This window comes from Triturus cristatus, chromosome 1_1 (genome assembly GCF_964204655.1).
Source record: "Triturus cristatus chromosome 1_1, aTriCri1.1, whole genome shotgun sequence".
NCBI classification, from domain to species: Eukaryota; Metazoa; Chordata; class Amphibia; order Caudata; family Salamandridae; genus Triturus; species Triturus cristatus.
The window spans coordinates 1,068,127,329-1,068,146,871 of NC_140579.1; the positions used below are offsets into that span (position 1 = coordinate 1,068,127,329).

At 49.5% G+C, this 19,543-nt stretch overlaps 1 protein-coding gene and 1 long non-coding RNA gene across 2 annotated transcripts in view; both read right to left on the reverse strand.

The window, feature by feature from the left end:
• Window positions 1-19,543, reverse strand: part of LOC146871551 (C->U-editing enzyme APOBEC-2-like) — a 154,629-nt gene that overhangs the window by 85,133 nt on the left and 49,953 nt on the right. The gene's annotated exons all lie outside the window — the stretch shown is intronic.
• LOC146871552 (uncharacterized) lies at window positions 14,142-17,364 on the reverse strand. Its single transcript, XR_014959573.1, has 5 exons — window positions 17,302-17,364; window positions 16,985-17,192; window positions 16,078-16,185; window positions 15,524-15,631; window positions 14,142-14,573 (listed from the first exon to the last, which is right to left on the reverse strand). It is a non-coding gene; the product is annotated as an uncharacterized LOC146871552 (long non-coding RNA).

The following is a 19,543-nucleotide window of genomic DNA, read 5'->3' on the forward strand; positions in this document are numbered from 1 at the left end:
TCACTACCCGATAAATAAAGGGAGAAATCCTCCCCTACTGGCTCCTCAAAATCCCCTTCCGGCTCACTATCGTCGCTATAGACCACCAGGGCCGCCCCACTCCCCCGCCCCGCCGCAACCGGCCCCCCCCGGGCCCTCCAACCCCCCGCCACAGACACCCCAGAAGAAGCACCCGACGCCTCCATGCCCGCAGCAACACCCCCCCGCCCCACCCCCCCACCACCCCCCCCGGACCCCATCGCAGGGAGGCTCAGACGCCTGTCACCCACCTTCTCACCCAGGCCCAATCTCTTAGCCCCCCCCGCGCCGCCGCTGCCACACGTTTGAAAGGGGGTTCCTCCTGGCATGCCGCCACTGCCGCCGCCACCCCCGCTGACGCCGCTCGCGGTGTTCTGGCCCCGCCCACCCACGCCTGTTCGAGGACTCCCGGCCGCAATAAATCAGCCCTACCTGCCCGCCCCAAGAGCTGCAGCGCAGCGCGCACCGCCGCATCATCGGGCACTTGGCCCCCCCCTACCTCCATTGTCTCCGGACCGCCTCCGCCGACACCCGCCTCTCCTCAGCCTCACCGCAACCGTCACTAGGCCGCCACTCGTCGCCAGACGAGGCCGCCTCACGACCGCAGCTCCGCTCACGCAGCCCCACTGCCAGACTCCGTTCCGCTACTGTCACCCGAGCCCCCCGGTCACGGGACAACCAGGCTCAATGACGCCCGCACCTCCGTCGCCGACCCCCGTATAGGCCGCAGAACAAACGCCCGACACCGACGCACGCCCAAAGTTCGCCTAGCTGTTCCCTGAGGCGCTGGGGAAGGAAGAGGAAGGACTTCCTCTCCCAGCCCCTTTAACCTCTCCCTGCTGACCCCACCCCTAAACCCACCCTTTCCTCCCCTGTCCTTCATCGCGTGAATTCCCCGGGGGAAGACTAGACCGTTGGTCTTACTTCCCCCAGGGGCCGCAATGTCAGGGCTTTTGAAAGGGGCGTAATGTTGGTCCCGAGAGTGAGGCAGGGGCCTCAAAATAATGCAGCGTGTGCCTCGGGGTGCTGGCCCGCCCCTCCCAAGCTCGCAATGGGTCCGGAGCTTGCCCGGGTTTACCGGCCACAATTGCTGGTATGTCGGCCCCTCCTCCCGGGCTGCTATGCGTGCCGTGCCCCCCCTCCCCCCCTTCGTTGGATCGCAGAGTCGGTTTCTGCAGCGGCAATTTAATTTTACATTAACTCACCTTGATCCTCCACGATCGTCCAGGTGACCCTCACAAGACCTGCGAGGCCCCAGGCGCCGTGTGCAGGGCGTCAGCCCGTCAGGTGGCCTGAGTGGGCGGGTGGAGCTGTGTGCATGTCTCCTTCCGGTTGGGTCGGCAGGGTGAGGGTAGGCTAAGCCATTAGGGGCTTCCCCTCCGAGCCTCCAGCGGAGGGGTCGGCCAGGACCGGGTGCGGTGACATTGGTGGTCTCGGGTGGTCTTGGACTGCCTCCTAGCTCAGAAAGTGCATCAGAGAGGGCACTTGCATGAATGGTGGACCATCACCAACCCATCGAAATAGTACCCCCCTTCCAGGTCAGATGCTTGAGCTCACGTACGCAGTATATGCTTGCTGCAGTTATGCGTCAGGTTAGTCCATTGCATACTCCGCTTCGCGAGCGCTAGGTTTCTCCGGGTGAAGGGGGGCCAGCATAGTGGGATCACCAGCCCCTCGCGGGCCTGAGGTTTGAAGCCCCATGCAATAATGAAAGATCACTCCTATGCGTCCATCTCGGAGGCTTGTCCTAATTAAATAAAGTAAACGCAGCTGGCGGAAAGAGTGCATGGTGCGGGCCGCTCCTCACACTTAGGAGGCGCTGTGCCTGGACATTCCCCGACACAGCCACATCTCCGTACACCTGAGAAACCTGCACTGGCTCCCCGTCAGCAAGAGAATCACGTTCCAACTCCTCACCCACGCACACAAAGCTCTCCACAACCAAGGCCCAAGATACCTCAACGACCGCGTGACTTTCTACACTCCCACCCGCCAGCTTCGATCAACCAGCCACGCCCTCGCCGCCGTCCCCCGCATCCGAAGAGCCACAACAGGAGGAAGATCCTTCTCCTACCTGGCTGCCAAGACGTGGAACTCCCTCCCCATCCACCTCCGCCTGACCCAAGACCACCTCTCCTTCAGGAAGCAACTCAAGACCTGGCTGTTCGAGCAGTAGCGGACCCCCCTCTCCCAAGCGCCTTGAGACCCTCCGGGTGAGTAGCGCGCTATACAAATGCTTGATTGATTGATTGAGTTGGGGAAAGCGCTTGGCTAGTAAACAGGAGATCCTGAGCGGATCTCAGCAGTGCCTGCTGTTCACAGCCTGCCCCCGACCCTCGCGGGAGTGGCGGCGGGAGAATCTGGGAGCGTGACCCGCCCATCCGCTCCTGCCTCCGCTTTGTGCCCGCGTGGGGCAGTAGATTGTCCCCTGCATTGATGGCAGATGCCGGGACGCTTTCTGACAGATTTCCCATCACCAGCCCCAGCTAATCCAAGCCCAAATTTCCGCACACACACTCTCGAACAAGTTAACTCCCTTCCAATGCGCTCAGACCCGGGCCTCGACCCACGTGGAACAGAAGTTGCGTAGTGGGGGGGGGGGGGAGGGTAGCGGGCCGCTAGGCTTCTCCTCCGCGATTTCTCTCAGCAGGAGTGCATGGGGGTGCCTGTGCCCCGGCCGGCCCAGACGCCCGCCTGCACCGGAGTGGGCAGGCCGGTTCCCCCTGCGAAGTGTCTGCATTGTTGGCTATCCCCGCAGCACCGCTTGGTAGCGGTTAAGCAGCCAGGCACCATAAGGGGACAATGGATGGTACCACGCGGCCAGGAACGCATAGTGACACTCACCCCTAAGTCATAACGCTTCACACAATGCTTTGTACTGGCAGGCACTGCTGCTTTAAAATAAATTAAATATAAATCTGGCTCACTCAGGCTCGGGTGTCACTGGGGCAGTGTTCCTTGCTCTTGATTGTGCCTGGTTGATTTTGCATTGTGTTTTGTATGGATGGTGTGGCTGGCGGCTGTGCATATGAGGGGCAGGAAGATGTGACCAGGGACTGCATCTGCTAACAGAGTGCCGGAGCCTGTGAACGATCACGACAACACGGGAGGCTTACGTACGAAATACACCTATTGTAGTCCATGTATCCAGGTAGATTTCAGTGCCCTATGAGGTGTTTTTGCCACCGGGTGGCACTGTCCCGCGGTTTGTGTTATTTCTCCTTTCGCGCTAGTGTCATTTCGGCGCCGTCGGAAGGGGCCTGGGGCCTGCCTCTGTGCCCGTGGGGTGGTGGCACTGGTCGGATTGGTGGTATGTCCGTCTTTCGGAGTGGATAACGGGCACCGATGGCATCGAGTTACTGGAGCATGCGGGTTCTTGACATGCCATATGCTACCCTGGTTGAGGCAGATGCGCGCATTATCTAATGGGTATCCCCTGGAAGGGTTGTAGGCGATAAAGTGACCTTCCCCCCTCGCGTAGGCCTACGTTACCCCCGGCACCACTGCCTGTCTCATAGTGAAGCTTACGACTGGGGCAGTTTACTGTGGCCTGCACGCTTGATTAAGTGACAGTTACCTGTGCTAGACTGGACAGGGTGGTCCCTGGTGCGAGGCACGTTCACTTATTGTCAACTCCGGCGCTTGTGACAGCATGCCACCAGTCTGCATTGTTTGTCGATTTAGAGATGACCACAGCAGGAGGCAGTGATTCATTGATACACTATATCCCATTGCGCTGCCCAAGCCATTCCCATAGCCTTGAGGGCCTGGATTAAACTGTTTCGCCACCCTTGCCCAAGTGTCAGGGTTAGTGGGTGATGTTACTGGGTTTTGCGGCTTGGCTGGAGCATTGTGCGGTGTAATTACGGATCGGCATGTCTCCCTCACCCCCAGAGTTTGATTTTGCTAACAATAAAGGTAATTTCATATTCATTTAAATGTCACTCATAGTGTACTCGGACGATGAAAATGTCACACAGAGCAACCTGAAACCTCGGCAGTGTAAGTAGTTGGCACTAGGCTTGAGACCCTTTTCCAAGTCACTTGGCAGTCTGCAATGAATTCGTGCCAAGCCAAGGTCACACGACCGCAGATTATGCGTAGGCAGGTAAAGGAAGCACCTTATTTGAGGTTCCCCCTAATAGCAAGAGCCTTTGCGCCACTTGGAGCTGTTACAGTTGATATGCCCCCTTTTCAGTCACTTGGCATTCTGTTAATGATTTCGAGGTTCAGACAGAAGGGACAGGTTATCCAGTATCTGATACGTCTCTACTATGCTCCCGTCTTGCTTTGCCTGGTTTTACGCATTTTACCTGTTCTACAGGGGGTGCCGCGGCGCTCGGGGCGTGACTCGCGCAGGGGATTTGGGTTTGTGGTGCCTTTTTTCTCTGGAGTTGGGATGTCGGTGTATACCTCGGCGTCCTGCTTGGCGCCTGGGTGACGTGCACCGTGAGAAGTCTGTTTCGTATTATTGCATTGAGCGTAGATTTCGCCGTTTGGCCAGCAGGGTCCTTGGGCCACCAGGAGTTATGCATGTGGCCCTTCGCAATGTCTTGTTGATGAATGTGCTATGGATGACATAGGGTAAAATGGTTGTCGGTTCTGGCCGGGGCTCGGCATGCATGGTTTCATCTTTCCCACCTAATACTCACATCTTAGACTTGGTCATTGATAACAGCATGGTTCATCTTTTGCCCGTCATAGGCAAGAGTCTCGGACAGGCTCTGTTTTGCTATGGATAATTAGTTTGTCTCCGCATGTGCCCCCTTTGCAGTACAACAACGTCAATTTTGTCTCCAACGCAGGGATTGTGCGCCGCTATTCCATTTCCAAAGGGCTCCCGCTTTCGGTACCTGGCTCATGTGCAGGTGACCTGTCTGGGTTGCGGAAGTTGATTAGTGCAATGGTCCCAATTTCGGTTGAGCTTGCTATACAATGAAGGGAGACACCTATTGCTATGATCAGCATGTTAAGGTGACAGCCCCACCAGTTCAGAATGTATGCGTTTTCATGCTTCTACGCAGCAAAGCCAGAATTGTGGCTTCAGTTATCTTATGCAACTAACAAGCATTGTTAAGGCCAGTGGTGTTGGCGTGTTGTAGGTGCACGGTGGTTCTGTAGCATATATCCAGAGGCAATGCCAGAAGCCACATTTTATCAGGCCTGTCTGCCTTGCCTCCGGTTACCAGCCCAATGGTGGGCAAGTATGATTTTACACTGACTCAGGAAATTACAACGCAAAGAGAAGCACTGCGAAATGCTGAGTCTGCATTGGGCTACGAGGGCCTTCAGGGGAACACCTGAGGGTACCATATAGCACCAGGTACCATGTACACTGGGTGGGCTTTCCTCTGCAGCCCAGGGCAGGTAGCAGGTAGCTCCAGTTAAGGCATATTCACCCGCGCTTTAGGCAAGGCAGAAGGCGGGTGGTGGCAGTTTTCATCCAAGGGTGCATTATCGGCCTAGAACCCATGTATACCTCCCGGGGCTCTGCTCACACCTAGGAGAACCAATATCACACAAAGCACAGGGGGAGAGGGCTTATATGACATCACAGACTTGATCAGTGATATTATCATGGTCTTCCTTTGTCCCAATATAGACAGAAGTTACGGTCTGGCTCTGTGTTGGCAAAGGATAGTTATGTTGTCTCCGCATGCACCTATCTCGCAGTACAACAAGGTCAATTTTGTCTCCAAGGCGGGGATTGTGTGCCACCAATCCGTTTCAAAAGGGCTCCCGCTTTCCGCACCTAGATCACATGTAGGTGACCTGTCTGGCTGTTGCGGAAGTTGATTAGTGTGTTGGTTCATTTGCGGTTGAGCTCGCTATTCATCGAAGGGAGACATTCAAGGAATGTTCAACACGTTAAGGTGACAGTCCCACCAAGTCAGAATGGAAGCATCCCCAATATGCTACGTAGGGAAGTCAGAATTTTGCTTCAGCTATCTTATACAACTAACAAGCATTGTTTTAGCCAAGGGTACTGGCGTGTAGTGAGGTACGGTGGTTTGTGGTTTATACCCGGAGGCAATGTCAGGAGCCGCTAAACAACAGTCTGCCATGCCACCGGTTAACAGCCCAATGGTGGGAAAGTATAATTTTACACTTACTCAATTAATTCCAGTGCAAAGTGAGGCATTGCGAAATACTGGGACTGCATTGCGCAATTGGCTGCGAGGGCCTTCATGGGGAGCACCTGCGAGTACCATATAGAATCAGGTACCATGTACACTGGGTGGGCAGTCCACTGCAGCCAAGGGCCGGTATCTGGTAGCTCCAGTAGACATTCACCCGCGCGTCAACCAGGGCGGAAGGCGGGTGGTGGTAGTTATCAGCTAACAAGTGTGCTGTGGCACGGAATGGTTTGGTAAACTCTGCGTTAGTGCCAATTGGCGACAGGGTATTTTTGACCCTTTTGGCATCCCAAAATTCAGGAAAGGGCAGGTATTTGCACTCACCTGTCCCCCCTGGTTCCGCAGACTTGTCTGCCCCCCCCCCCCGGGTTATCCTTCTGAGGGCTAGAACCAGACAATAGAAGGGGCATCCCTTGGGATTGGGGTCCCTATCACATTGATAGTCGAGCGCTGGGGTAGATGTACCATGTAAGACTGGGTCACCACTGGGGTTGTCCCCAAGTTCTGGGGTCTAAGTGGGTGGGAGTATTAAGTCTTCAGTCCTGGGGTAGCATCCAGCATCTCTTCAATCCAAGTAAGGCCAGTTAGGATGGATAAGTAGCAGCGTGGCCCGTGGGCATGCGCGCTTTACTAATACACAAAGCTGCAACAACAAGGGTGCCAAGTGCATAACGAGTAAAGATGTTTAAGAGGTGTGTCGTTGGCGTTACAGCTGGGTGGAGCCAGTCCCACTTAGAGGTACGCCCGGGGGATAATGGTGTGCTCCTTTAGATCCCCATGACCTAGGTGGTGGGTGGCATCTACCTCATCTAAGGTTAGGCACTAGATTACAGACAGTGGGTCTAGTATCGAAGCAGCAGATCCTCTAAGCGGGTATTCCTAGGGGACTTCCCAGAGGGAACTGAGCGGTCGAAATTCCTATAAAGAATAGGGGATGCAGGGCTGCGCTGGGGTGCAGCCGTGCGCAAGGTTTATATGCCGGTAGGGACCTCCATGTGCGCATTGATTTAGCAAGTAAAGGAACGGTGCCTAGGTTAAGTATAATCCTTCCCGCCCTAATAGCCTAGTTGGCTAGCGGGGGTAGGAACGGTCTCCTAACAAGTGAGTGCTGGCCCCGAGATCGGAGACACATGTGTCCAGTCACACACGGTGCCAGAAGGGTGGCATCCGGTGTGATCAGCAAATAAGTAGGGCATCGTGAGCTAGAGTGTCTGAAACTGTCCCGCCCTGTGTGGGACGGGGCTGAGTCATGTGACACAGTGGAACCTTGCGGCGTGAGGTGATTAGTGCTTGGCACAACTTCACAGGCATAGGGCATTTGTTTCATCAGACACTAGCTGACCCAAGCTAACGTCTAGGGCTATTGGGAGATAGATGGGGCATCGATATCCAGTAGGGATGTCCTTTCATCTAGATTTGCAGGAGGTTCTGGACAGACGGTCTTGTGGGCAAGACTATAGCTATTTTGTTGGGGGGCCCTGGCGGCGACGGTGGCCGCCTCCTGAGCTGTGGCGGAGTTGCAGAGCGATCTGGAAGCAAATGGGTACCGAAGGAAGGGTACCTTTGCGCAGCACCATAGGGGGTGCCAGAGCCCAGGAGCCTCATGGGAGGTTCCTGGAAAACCGTGTCGGTGCCCCCGTTAGTCCTTCGGGCGGTTGTGGGCCTGAACAACCGGGGGCTTGCCTTGCTACGCTCCGCCCTGAAAGGGGCGTGGGTAATAAGGGACCGTGATCCGGGAAGAGGATCACCGAAGGGGCAGCACAGACGGGGGTTCGCCCCAGTGCTGCTTGGCTCATCAGGCGGGCAGGCGGCCCAGTTGGTTGCCTGCCCTTCGATCGCCCGTAAGATAACCTACCATATTACATAACGGTGTATGTAATAAACCTGCAGCAGATTCTTACCCAAACAAAAATTTGTGTGGTGTGTTTTATTTATGCGTAAGAACATGCATGCTATTGTGGTGGGGTGGGGACTGTTGCCTCCTGCTGGCGCTATGCGGCTGCCCTGGTGCTGGGTGGAGCCTGTCTCCGCATGCACCTATCTCGCAGTACAACAAGGTCAATTTTGTCTCCAAGGCGGGGATTGTGTGCCACCAATCCGTTTCAAAAGGGCTCCCGCTTTCCGCACCTAGATCACATGTAGGTGACCTGTCTGGCTGTTGCGGAAGTTGATTAGTGTGTTGGTTCATTTGCGGTTGAGCTCGCTATTCATCGAAGGGAGACATTCAAGGAATGTTCAACACGTTAAGGTGACAGTCCCACCAAGTCAGAATGGAAGCATCCCCAATATGCTACGTAGGGAAGTCAGAATTTTGCTTCAGCTATCTTATACAACTAACAAGCATTGTTTAAGCCAAGGGTACTGGCGTGTAGTGAGGTACGGTGGTTTGTGGTTTATACCCGGAGGCAATGTCAGGAGCCGCTAAACAACAGTCTGCCATGCCACCGGTTAACAGCCCAATGGTGGGAAAGTATAATTTTACACTTACTCAATTAATTCCAGTGCAAAGTGAGGCATTGCGAAATACTGGGACTGCATTGCGCAATTGGCTGCGAGGGCCTTCATGGGGAGCACCTGCGAGTACCATATAGAATCAGGTACCATGTACACTGGGTGGGCAGTCCACTGCAGCCAAGGGCCGGTATCTGGTAGCTCCAGTAGACATTCACCCGCCCGTCAAACAGGGCGGAAGGCGGGTGGTGGTAGTTATCAGCTAACAAGTGTGCTGTGGCACGGAATGGTTTGGTAAACTCTGCGTTAGTGCCAATTGGCGACAGGGTATTTTTGACCCTTTTGGCATCCCAAAATTCAGGAAAGGGCAGGTATTTGCACTCACCTGTCCCCCCTGGTTCCGCAGACTTGTCTGCCCCCCCCCCCCGGGTTATCCTTCTGAGGGCTAGAACCAGACAATAGAAGGGGCATCCCTTGGGATTGGGGTCCCTATCACATTGATAGTCGAGCGCTGGGGTAGATGTACCATGTAAGACTGGGTCACCACTGGGGTTGTCCCCAAGTTCTGGGGTCTAAGTGGGTGGGAGTATTAAGTCTTCAGTCCTGGGGTAGCATCCAGCATCTCTTCAATCCAAGTAAGGCCAGTTAGGATGGATAAGTAGCAGCGTGGCCCGTGGGCATGCGCGCTTTACTAATACACAAAGCTGCAACAACAAGGGTGCCAAGTGCATAACGAGTAAAGATGTTTAAGAGGTGTGTCGTTGGCGTTACAGCTGGGTGGAGCCAGTCCCACTTAGAGGTACGCCCGGGGGATAATGGTGTGCTCCTTTAGATCCCCATGACCTAGGTGGTGGGTGGCATCTACCTCATCTAAGGTTAGGCACTAGATTACAGACAGTGGGTCTAGTATCGAAGCAGCAGATCCTCTAAGCGGGTATTCCTAGGGGACTTCCCAGAGGGAACTGAGCGGTCGAAATTCCTATAAAGAATAGGGGATGCAGGGCTGCGCTGGGGTGCAGCCGTGCGCAAGGTTTATATGCCGGTAGGGACCTCCATGTGCGCATTGATTTAGCAAGTAAAGGGACGGTGCCTAGGTTAAGTATAATCCTTCCCGCCCTAATAGCCTAGTTGGCTAGCGGGGGTAGGAACGGTCTCCTAACAAGTGAGTGCTGGCCCCGAGATCGGAGACACATGTGTCCAGTCACACACGGTGCCAGAAGGGTGGCATCCGGTGTGATCAGCAAATAAGTAGGGCATCGTGAGCTAGAGTGTCTGAAACTGTCCCGCCCTGTGTGGGACGGGGCTGAGTCATGTGACACAGTGGAACCTTGCGGCGTGAGGTGATTAGTGCTTGGCACAACTTCACAGGCATAGGGCATTTGTTTCATCAGACACTAGCTGACCCAAGCTAACGTCTAGGGCTATTGGGAGATAGATGGGGCATCGATATCCAGTAGGGATGTCCTTTCATCTAGATTTGCAGGAGGTTCTGGACAGACGGTCTTGTGGGCAAGACTATAGCTATTTTGTTGGGGGGCCCTGGCGGCGACGGTGGCCGCCTCCTGAGCTGTGGCGGAGTTGCAGAGCGATCTGGAAGCAAATGGGTACCGAAGGAAGGGTACCTTTGCGCAGCACCATAGGGGGTGCCAGAGCCCAGGAGCCTCATGGGAGGTTCCTGGAAAACCGTGTCGGTGCCCCCGTTAGTCCTTCGGGCGGTTGTGGGCCTGAACAACCGGGGGCTTGCCTTGCTACGCTCCGCCCTGAAAGGGGCGTGGGTAATAAGGGACCGTGATCCGGGAAGAGGATCACCGAAGGGGCAGCACAGACGGGGGTTCGCCCCAGTGCTGCTTGGCTCATCAGGCGGGCAGGCGGCCCAGTTGGTTGCCTGCCCTTCGATCGCCCGTAAGATAACCTACCATATTACATAACGGTGTATGTAATAAACCTGCAGCAGATTCTTACCCAAACAAAAATTTGTGTGGTGTGTTTTATTTATGCGTAAGAACATGCATGCTATTGTGGGGGGGTGGGGACTGTTGCCTCCTGCTGGCGCTATGCGGCTGCCCTGGTGCCCGCAGGGTGCCCTAGAAGGGCGGGCCTCTAGTGCCAGCAAGGCACCAGCCCACCCCCCTTCTACTAGGGAACCCCTCGGGGAGGAGTCCCCCCTCTCTGCAGCTGGTGGCTGCGGCGTGCAGGGCGCCTCACTTCTGGGGTGCGGGAACGGGGGGTATATAGGCCTCCCCCACACTCTTACCTTCCTCTTTTCGCGCCCTGGACACGCCGTCTCCCACCCTACCGCTTACCCGGCGTGGAAGCAGCGGGAGAGGCATAGAATGTTGTAATGTTGTTCTTTTTTCATTGCAGGCGGAGTTACAGGGCGATCTGGAAGCAAATGGGTACCAAAGGAAGGGTACCTCTGCGCGGCACCATAGGGGGTGCCAGATCCTAGGAGCCTCATGGGAGGTTCCTGGAAAACCGTGTCGGTGCCCCGTTAGTCCTTCGGGCGTTTGTGGGCCTGAACAACCGGGGGCTTGCCTTGCTACGCTCCACCCTGAAAGGGGCGTGAGTAATAAGGGACCGTGATCCGGGAAGAGGATCACCGAAGGGGCAGCACAGACGGGGTTCGCCCCAGTGCTGCTTGGCTCATCAGGCGGGCAGGCGGCCCAGTTGGTTGCCTGCCCTTGGATCGCCCGTAAGATAACCCACCATATTACATAACGGTGTATGTAATAAACCTGCAGCAGTTTCTTACCCAAACAAAAATTTGTGTGGTGTGTTTTATTTATGCGTAAGAACATGCATGCTATTGTGGGGGGGTGGGGACTGTTGCCTCCTGCTGGCGCTATGTTTCTGGTAACAATAAAAATGCCAAGATAACTCTGGTTATAAATGTACCTGGTGGCGAGAGATGGAGTTTTGTCTAGACGCACTTCTGACATATCATAAAGTAGAACAGAGGGTTAATATGCCTTCTGCAAAGAATGCACAGAACGGTATTTTACGTTGAGGGTTAAGCAGGCTAGTGCTTTTGTCAAATAGATCCTTTTTTCATCATAAAGTATAACGGAGGGCTGATATATGCCTGTTGCATAGAATATATATTGTGCAGATCACAGAACTGTATTTTAGAATTTTAGATAGACAGTTTAGTAGATTAGTGCTTTTGTCACCCAGTTTCTTTTGTTACTTTTATTCATAAGTTACAATCCTAATATAGTAAAGTGAGCTATGAATTGGCAAAAAAAAAGCTGCATGTAAATTGCATGGTATAGGTTAGACCATTATGATGTTTTCCAGTGTTTCCTTATCCTAATTTAGTAAAAAGAGTTTGTGTGGGTAGAAATAAATTCTTCTTGGGAAAGCGAACAACTGTGTTATGTATTCAAATCTGAGTTTGTGTTTTTTCAGACCAGGCACTCTTAATATATCCTTCCTATCAGTATAGATGGCATATGACTCCTACACCTTGTAGTCCTCACTGTCTTATGTAACATTTCAGTGCTCTGACACCCTTCACTGGTATGAGTAACACTATAAAACAAATGAATACATGTGAGAAAGGGGCTATGGATAGAAGAGGGTAACTTTTAGAGCTTGATAGTGAGGGAATTTGTAGAAAAGGAGGTCAACAAAGTTTGTTGCAGCTGGCCCTCACAGCACTAGAGCAGCCTCTTAGAGTCGTCATCATCGTGTGTGCTTAACTCCTGCTTTAGTGTTAGTGACCACATAATGCCATCATCCACAGGCCCGGTCTGAAGCCCCTTCTGTTGCAGAGTTAAAGCCCGGACCCAGTGTTGAGCGGCAACCAGTGCTTAATTTGAGCCAGTGGTTTCCGGTACTCAGCACCTGCACTTGATTGTCAACACCAGCGCTTATCACTATCTGCCACATGATGGCACTGTTTAGCTAATTTGAAGATGATCACAACAATAGTTGTTTATTATTTAGTCAGTAAAAATGGCTAATACCTCCACGTCCCTCTCGCTTCTCTCCGTTATGCAATGAGGCCCCTGCGCCTCATAGACACACCCCGTACCAGTCTGTAGACACGGTGGGGTGGGTGCAGTGCGCTCGTTCATGTGTTAGTTTATTTCTTCTTTGTTTTCTTTGGATTCTGTGTGTGTTCTTGTTCGGGTTACTCACTTCAGCGTGCTCCAGTGTTCCTGTTGGCCCTGTTTCTGGCCGCGCGGTGCCGGCGGTTGCAGGGACCGGCTTTAAGTTCTCTTCTGGCTCTCTGCTGGGAGGGGGTCCTCCTTTCAGGTAAGAGGGAGAGTGGGTCTGCCTCAGGGCGGTGGATCAGGGCTCCTTCCTCGTTCCTTCTCTTCCCAAGTCAAAAAGGAAGATCATCCTGGACTCATTCTAGGGTCATCCGATGACTTCAGCCAGGCTATTCCTGTAATTATCTGGGGAAGTCATCCCAAGCCATCCTGAAGTCTGCCCACAGGGAGAAATATTTAAATGAGATGACTCTTACTGTAATCACAAAAACTACTCCAGGATGGTGTCCTGATTACTTCAATTAAAAATGCGTGATGATCCTTTACAACTCCAAGAATACTAATTGACAACTGCAGGATGAGTGTGAATTACTCCAGGATGGTGTCCTGATTACTTCAATTAAAAATGCGTGATGATCCTTTACAACTCCAAGAATACTAATTGACAACTGCAGGATGAGTGTGAATTACTCCAGGATGGTGTCCTGATTACTTCAATTAAAAATGCGTGATGATCCTTTAGAACTCCAAGAATACTAATTGACAACTGCAGGATGAGCGTGAATTACTCCAGGATGGTGTCATGATTACTTCAATTAAAAACGCGTGATGATCTTGTACTTCTCAAGGAATACTAACTGACAAGTGCAGGATGAGTTTGAAATACTACCGGATGATTTCAGGACAACCTCATGGTTACTGTTTACAACCACTGGATGATTTGCTAACATCTTCAGAATTATTATGCATTACTGTAGTATGATTTTATGACAACTTCGAATTGGAGTTAATGTACACAAGGGTATTGGGAAAATACTACGGGCATCACTGCCTAACAACCAAGAGTACTCCGTGGAATTATTTAGAAGTAATCCCAATTCGTAACATCCAAGAGTATCCACTGGATGGGCACTCTTGGCTATTGCAAATGGGCATTACTTCAGAATGGTTTAACCCCTTCGACACGCATGACGGAACGGTTCCGTCATGCACGTCGGTTGCGCTGTGCGCATGACGGAACCGTTCCGTCATGGCCCCGCCCGCGCACGGAACCTTCAGCGTGGCGTGGAAATCCGCGCCGCGCTGAAGGGGTTAATAAAATGTTCTCGATGCTTGTATATCACTCCTAAATGTTTAAATACAGACTTTCCAAATGTCCTTTCCTTCATCCTGGATTACTCAAGTCTAATTTAAAAACAAATTTGAAATGAAATACTTGGGTGAAACATGGTGGCCCTTTAAAAAAGAAAACTGTATGGGTTTAAAACAGGATCCTTCTTTAACCAAGGACAATGATATAAAATGAATTTGTGAGGAGCGTTGGTGTTGGCAAGAATACCATTTGCATTGAGTAGCAGCCTTGCAACGTATGACCTTTCCCCATACTAATTGTGACAGGTCTTCATTTGAGCTAAACGACGTCACTCTAAGTTTTGATATGGTGACCTGTGGCAATACACCGAACAAAGAATTGGTTCAAATAAATGGATCTGAAATTACTTCTCACTGTGTGCTTTTATTTCGCCAAAGCATGTACATGACCTCAAAGAGAGATAGTATACTGTTCAGGATAACATTAAAAGTAAGGAAAGTGAATTTTAAAAAGTCAACAAAAGAAGCAGCTTTATTGTGTGTTGCCAGATTCAGAGTATTTTGTCCTCTTTTGCAATTGCAGATCCTTACGACAAGAGCCCTTCTCGTAGTTTGGTTGTTGAGAGGAAGCCAGCTTGCACTAAGATTTCATAACATTCTGAAAAGATAACAAAAGACTATATTAGTACACTTTCTACAATTGAGTTACTTTAGATTTTCTTTTAGATTAGCTGCCTTAATAAAACACTGGATTCCCTTCCACCATAAAGGGCGCCTTATGATAGGTTTTAACACTGCTTTGCTGATGCTTCTGGTTCACATTTGAACTTAGGCCATTGATCAGATGGAAGGTGAAGAAAGAAAATATCCCTTTCTCAACTGTAAGAGTGAAGGGGAAAATTAGATTCAGAACAGTCCCAGAGTTTCAATATTATTGTAAAAAACGGCTCTTTATCCTCAAGAGACGGCGAATTTTAGGTTTTAATCTCCGCCACACATTGACCACAGTTTGACAGCATTGTGCCTTTAATCACTGCTCCTCTAACATTCAGGATAAATTACAGATGTACAAAGGTAAAGAGTGGTTTCCCAGTTACCAGAGTCTGTAAGCCACTAGATGTAGCCTGTGCAAACAGGGAGTAAACTACCTTGGGTTCAACTTATGCTGCCTTCAAGAAGGATATTGGCGGAAGGTCCACTGAACTACGCTTGCAGCAAGCCCGTCTGGAAAAGAAAGTCCCAAATTCCCTTGCGGCCAGTACATGAATGCAGACAAGCAAGTGTTTGGACCAGGGATGCAGATGAAAGTATGAAGTAAGGCTGGAAGCACTGTGTGCTTTCAGTGCTGTCATGAAGATTTCTAGTTTAAGGCCTGGATTGCTTGCTTATTTGAAGAGAACTGACTGAAGGAGTAAAAAGGCAATACAAAACAGCATAAAAGGAACACTGCAGCAATAACGTGAGCCGCTATGGGACCACTTAGGCCTTAAGGTTTTATAAGTCAAAACACATTTTTAATGTTAGTTACTGTTTTTACACAAACAATTTGCAGCTTTAACCTGAATGTTCGTTACCAGAAGGGTAATTAGATGATTTGGAATATCTTACCAAATAAATCTGCAATTTCTGGTTGATCCCTGCCCAATGCTCATCTCAGCACACAATTTCATAATGAATAGGGTTCAACAGAACCTCTACCAGCTGCTGCATATCATCCTGCAGATAACAAAGCATTAATATATATGCCATCATATATACATGATTTTAAAAGTAAACGTTTTTGTTTCTGGCCGGCTAATTGACATTCATAAGCACCATGTGTAACAGTGATCAAAAAATGATGCATTAGTGCCAGAAATACGCATTGGTACTCCAGAACCAATTTCTTTTTGCAAAGAACATACAATGTTTGTCAAAGCACACAGCGCTGCCTGCAAATGATAAATAGCCTACTGATTTCCACACGTACTTCAGCTGGCCTACAATTCAGTAGGTGTTTTTATTATTATTATTTTTATTTTAAGGCACAGCTTTTGGTGAACAGAAACTTATTTCTGAGATATGCACGTGAGGAGTACAAAGTGCAGGAGAATTAGGAGTTTTAGGTTATGTGGTCAAAGTTGCTTCTACTCACTTGGTTTTAAAAGATGAGTTTCACTTACCTTTTGAGAAATCATTCTTATCTTGAAATTTTCTTACATTTGTTTGTATTAGTTTGAGCTCCTCATTCAGACCCGTAGCAGGGTAATCTGACGAATAGCTGTAATTTCCTAGAATAATTGACAAGCAGTTATACATGATTAACTTATGAAAAAAGTATTTTGTAAATAGGCACATAACATTGGGAATTCAACTTCTTAAGCATAAACAGAGAATGTGTGGTTGAGTTTCACTAATTCTCAAATGAAATGATTGCCCACTGTGTTGCATGTTAGGAAATAAATTAAACCCACCCACACACAACAGATGAGATAACGCACTTGAGCAAATCAAATAGGAAAGGAAACCCTATGTTTCGCTCAACTGCACCAACACCTTATATGGCATATTGACTGGTGAATATCATATTTATTACAAGGTCACCACTGTGAAATCCAAAGCACCTGCCACCATGAAACGACACACACTCATCTAACCTTACACAGGACAGAACATCTCACATCCAACTCAGCACAGGTACGCCATACAGTCATATATCACTTTGCTCCCAGAAGCACTTTCTGAAAAGACATACCATGCACAAACATGCAGCAGAGCACATTAGAACATCAAGAGAGGCATGCATGTAGTGGTACTTGTATTGCATGAGCCACCTAGAGGAGCAATACAGCTATGTACAGCAGCAAGAGACCCTACATAGCGTTAAAGATCCTTTACGAGTCAATTAACATGCTGGTTCTTATTATGTGATACTGCAAAGAGCATGTCATCATCCTGAGAAATGAGCAAATCGATCAATAAAAGTGTTCTGGCAAAGACTTCCAGCACCAAAATCCCACACCCACTGCTTCCAAGACAAGACAGCACCTTCCTATCATTTCCCACACTCCCTTTGTGTTGTCGACTTACCTGCTCGGGTCCTGTTGACCCGGAGTCGGGAATTCGTGGTACCATGATTGGACGTCTCTGACATGTTACGGCTCCAACACGCGGGTCTTCCTCTTACATGTTGTTGATCTCTTCTTCAGGGTTTCTGTCCGCATCCATGTTCCCTCGCCGGAGGTACCAGCTTGTGTAGCTCTGTTTCTTCACGCCGGAGTTTCTTCAGCCTCTCGTCCTGTACAGAATACAATGAGAGAAGAAAGATATATTTAACCAAAGAATCCTGATCTATCAGGTATATGGTAGGATGATGATGTTATATATGGTTAGAAGGACATAGTTACTTATCTGATCCACGGAGAGTGGAAAAATGGTTATTCTTTTGCTTCCCTTATTTAACACGGGCTGGATATAAAGAAAAAATAGATGTAAGTTAGTTTCTGATTTCTTAAGGAGACGCTATATCCCTATCTGACTCAGCACCTTTTTGTGTAGATTTTTCATATTGCATCCTATCTAGGAAAATATTTTTTTTGCCTAGTATTAATTAGGATGTATATTTTTGGGGTCTAATTGAGTGCTCAAGTGGCATTTGTTGAGGTTAGTCCCCCTCATTGTTTTTTGCAATTATACATATAACTTATTTAACCATAAGGTGAATAGCTAAGCTCACAAAAAAGGGTAACTGCCATTCTGCAGAACCAGGCAAACAAAGATGTGGGCTCTCAGTCATGCTGCAAAACCAGGCTAAGAAAAAGCAGGGCCCTGGTCGAAGGTGCATAACATAGGCTCAAATACCATATACCAGTGGTTAGCTGCATAGAACACATTTAATTCATGCTACTTACACTAGATGTGGAGCACTGGTCTGTGCCAGACAAAAGAGCTCACATTTATACGGGGTCACTGGTCCGTGCTTCATACTCTGGCTTCACCCACAGAACTAGCCTATGTTACACAGTAGCGTTTAGGGGGGACAAAAGAAAATAAATAGTGCCACGTTTTTTGGTTTGCGTTCAGTGAAGCAGCCCTGATACCAGGAGTGGGGCCTAGTAGAGTTACAGAAGGACAGCATCACAATACAAAGGTTTACTTTTTGCTTTCATACACTTTTTCCAATATAAAAATAATACCAGAGGTAGCCAACATATCATGCGTGCTCAGATATGGCCAAGAATGACCCTCTTTATGACTGGGCCAAAGTTTTCCAATGGTTGGGCATCATGCAATGGTTGCCTAGTTGCCAAGGAAAACCATTATGTGAGGATCAGCATATCACCAGTGTTGGCAATGGGAGCAACACTACTCCCTCAGGCACTCACAGAGCCTTGAATGTTTTTCTAGATGACATTTTACTGCTGTCACGATGCCAAATGGTGCTCCAGGCTGCCTTGCTTTTCCCCTCACGTAGACAGCAGCAGTTCCCCGATTAGTACTCCTGGGAGAAGTAGACGCGAGTCCTTTGGGTAGACTGCAAGAGACAACTGGGAGAGAGACGCCTACAAAAGAAACTCCACACAAGGTTATATCAAAAATGGCCTTTGTATTATCATAAAACACATTAGAAACATAATCACACATTTACACTGTGCCAACTGGCACTAGGCAATATTCACAGGAGATTATATACAGGACCAGGCCAATAGGGCCACGGTCAGAACCATCAGAACACGTAAGTAAACTCAAATATAAAAACACAACCAGTAACTACTGGTACCATAATGACCTAAGCATTATTGAACAAATTGTGTGATCCTGAGCAAATACCTTTTCAATTTTTTCAACATAATCTGTTTGGTCATTGTGATCAAATTCTAAATGTTGTAATAAACATTGCACATTAAAAATAAAGTTAAATATACAAGAGCTATGCTATATTTTACTACTAAACAGGCAGCCACAAGTGCAGTTACCTTGAAGACAACAGGGTAATGATTTGAATGGTGCAGCAGGTGCAGTGGCACCGGTCCCAAAAGTTGTCATAACTCCTCTAAACACCCAATATTGCTATTTTGACTACTAAACAAGCATTCAAAATTGAAATTACCTTGCAGTTATCAGGGACTTTATTTTAAAGGAGCAGCAGGTGCAATGGCACCAGGGCCAAAACGTGTAGGGACCCCACCAAACCCAGATCACTGCTAAATGATACTACTAAACAAGGCAGTTACAAATACATTTATCAAGCACGCAATAGGGTCATCATTTGAATGGTGCAGCAGGTGCAGTAGCACCAGAACCAATAGCTCTAGGGACCATGCTAAACACCTAATATTGCTATATTTTACTACAAAACAGGCAGTCACAAGTGCACTCGCCTAGCAGACAACAAGGTCATGACTTAATATTGCAATATTTTACTACTATAAAGGCAGGTACATTGCAGATAAAAGGGGCTTGATTTGAATGGTGCAGCAGGTGCAGTGACACTGGGCCAAAAGCTCTAAGGACCCCGATAAAAACGCAGAATACTGCTACATATTACTACTAAACAGACAGCCCTGTTTTCCCTCCGCCCACCCTCCCACTTACTGACAGTAAAAGAAGAAATGACACCCCCCTCCTGGAGCCTTAAATAGCCCTGGG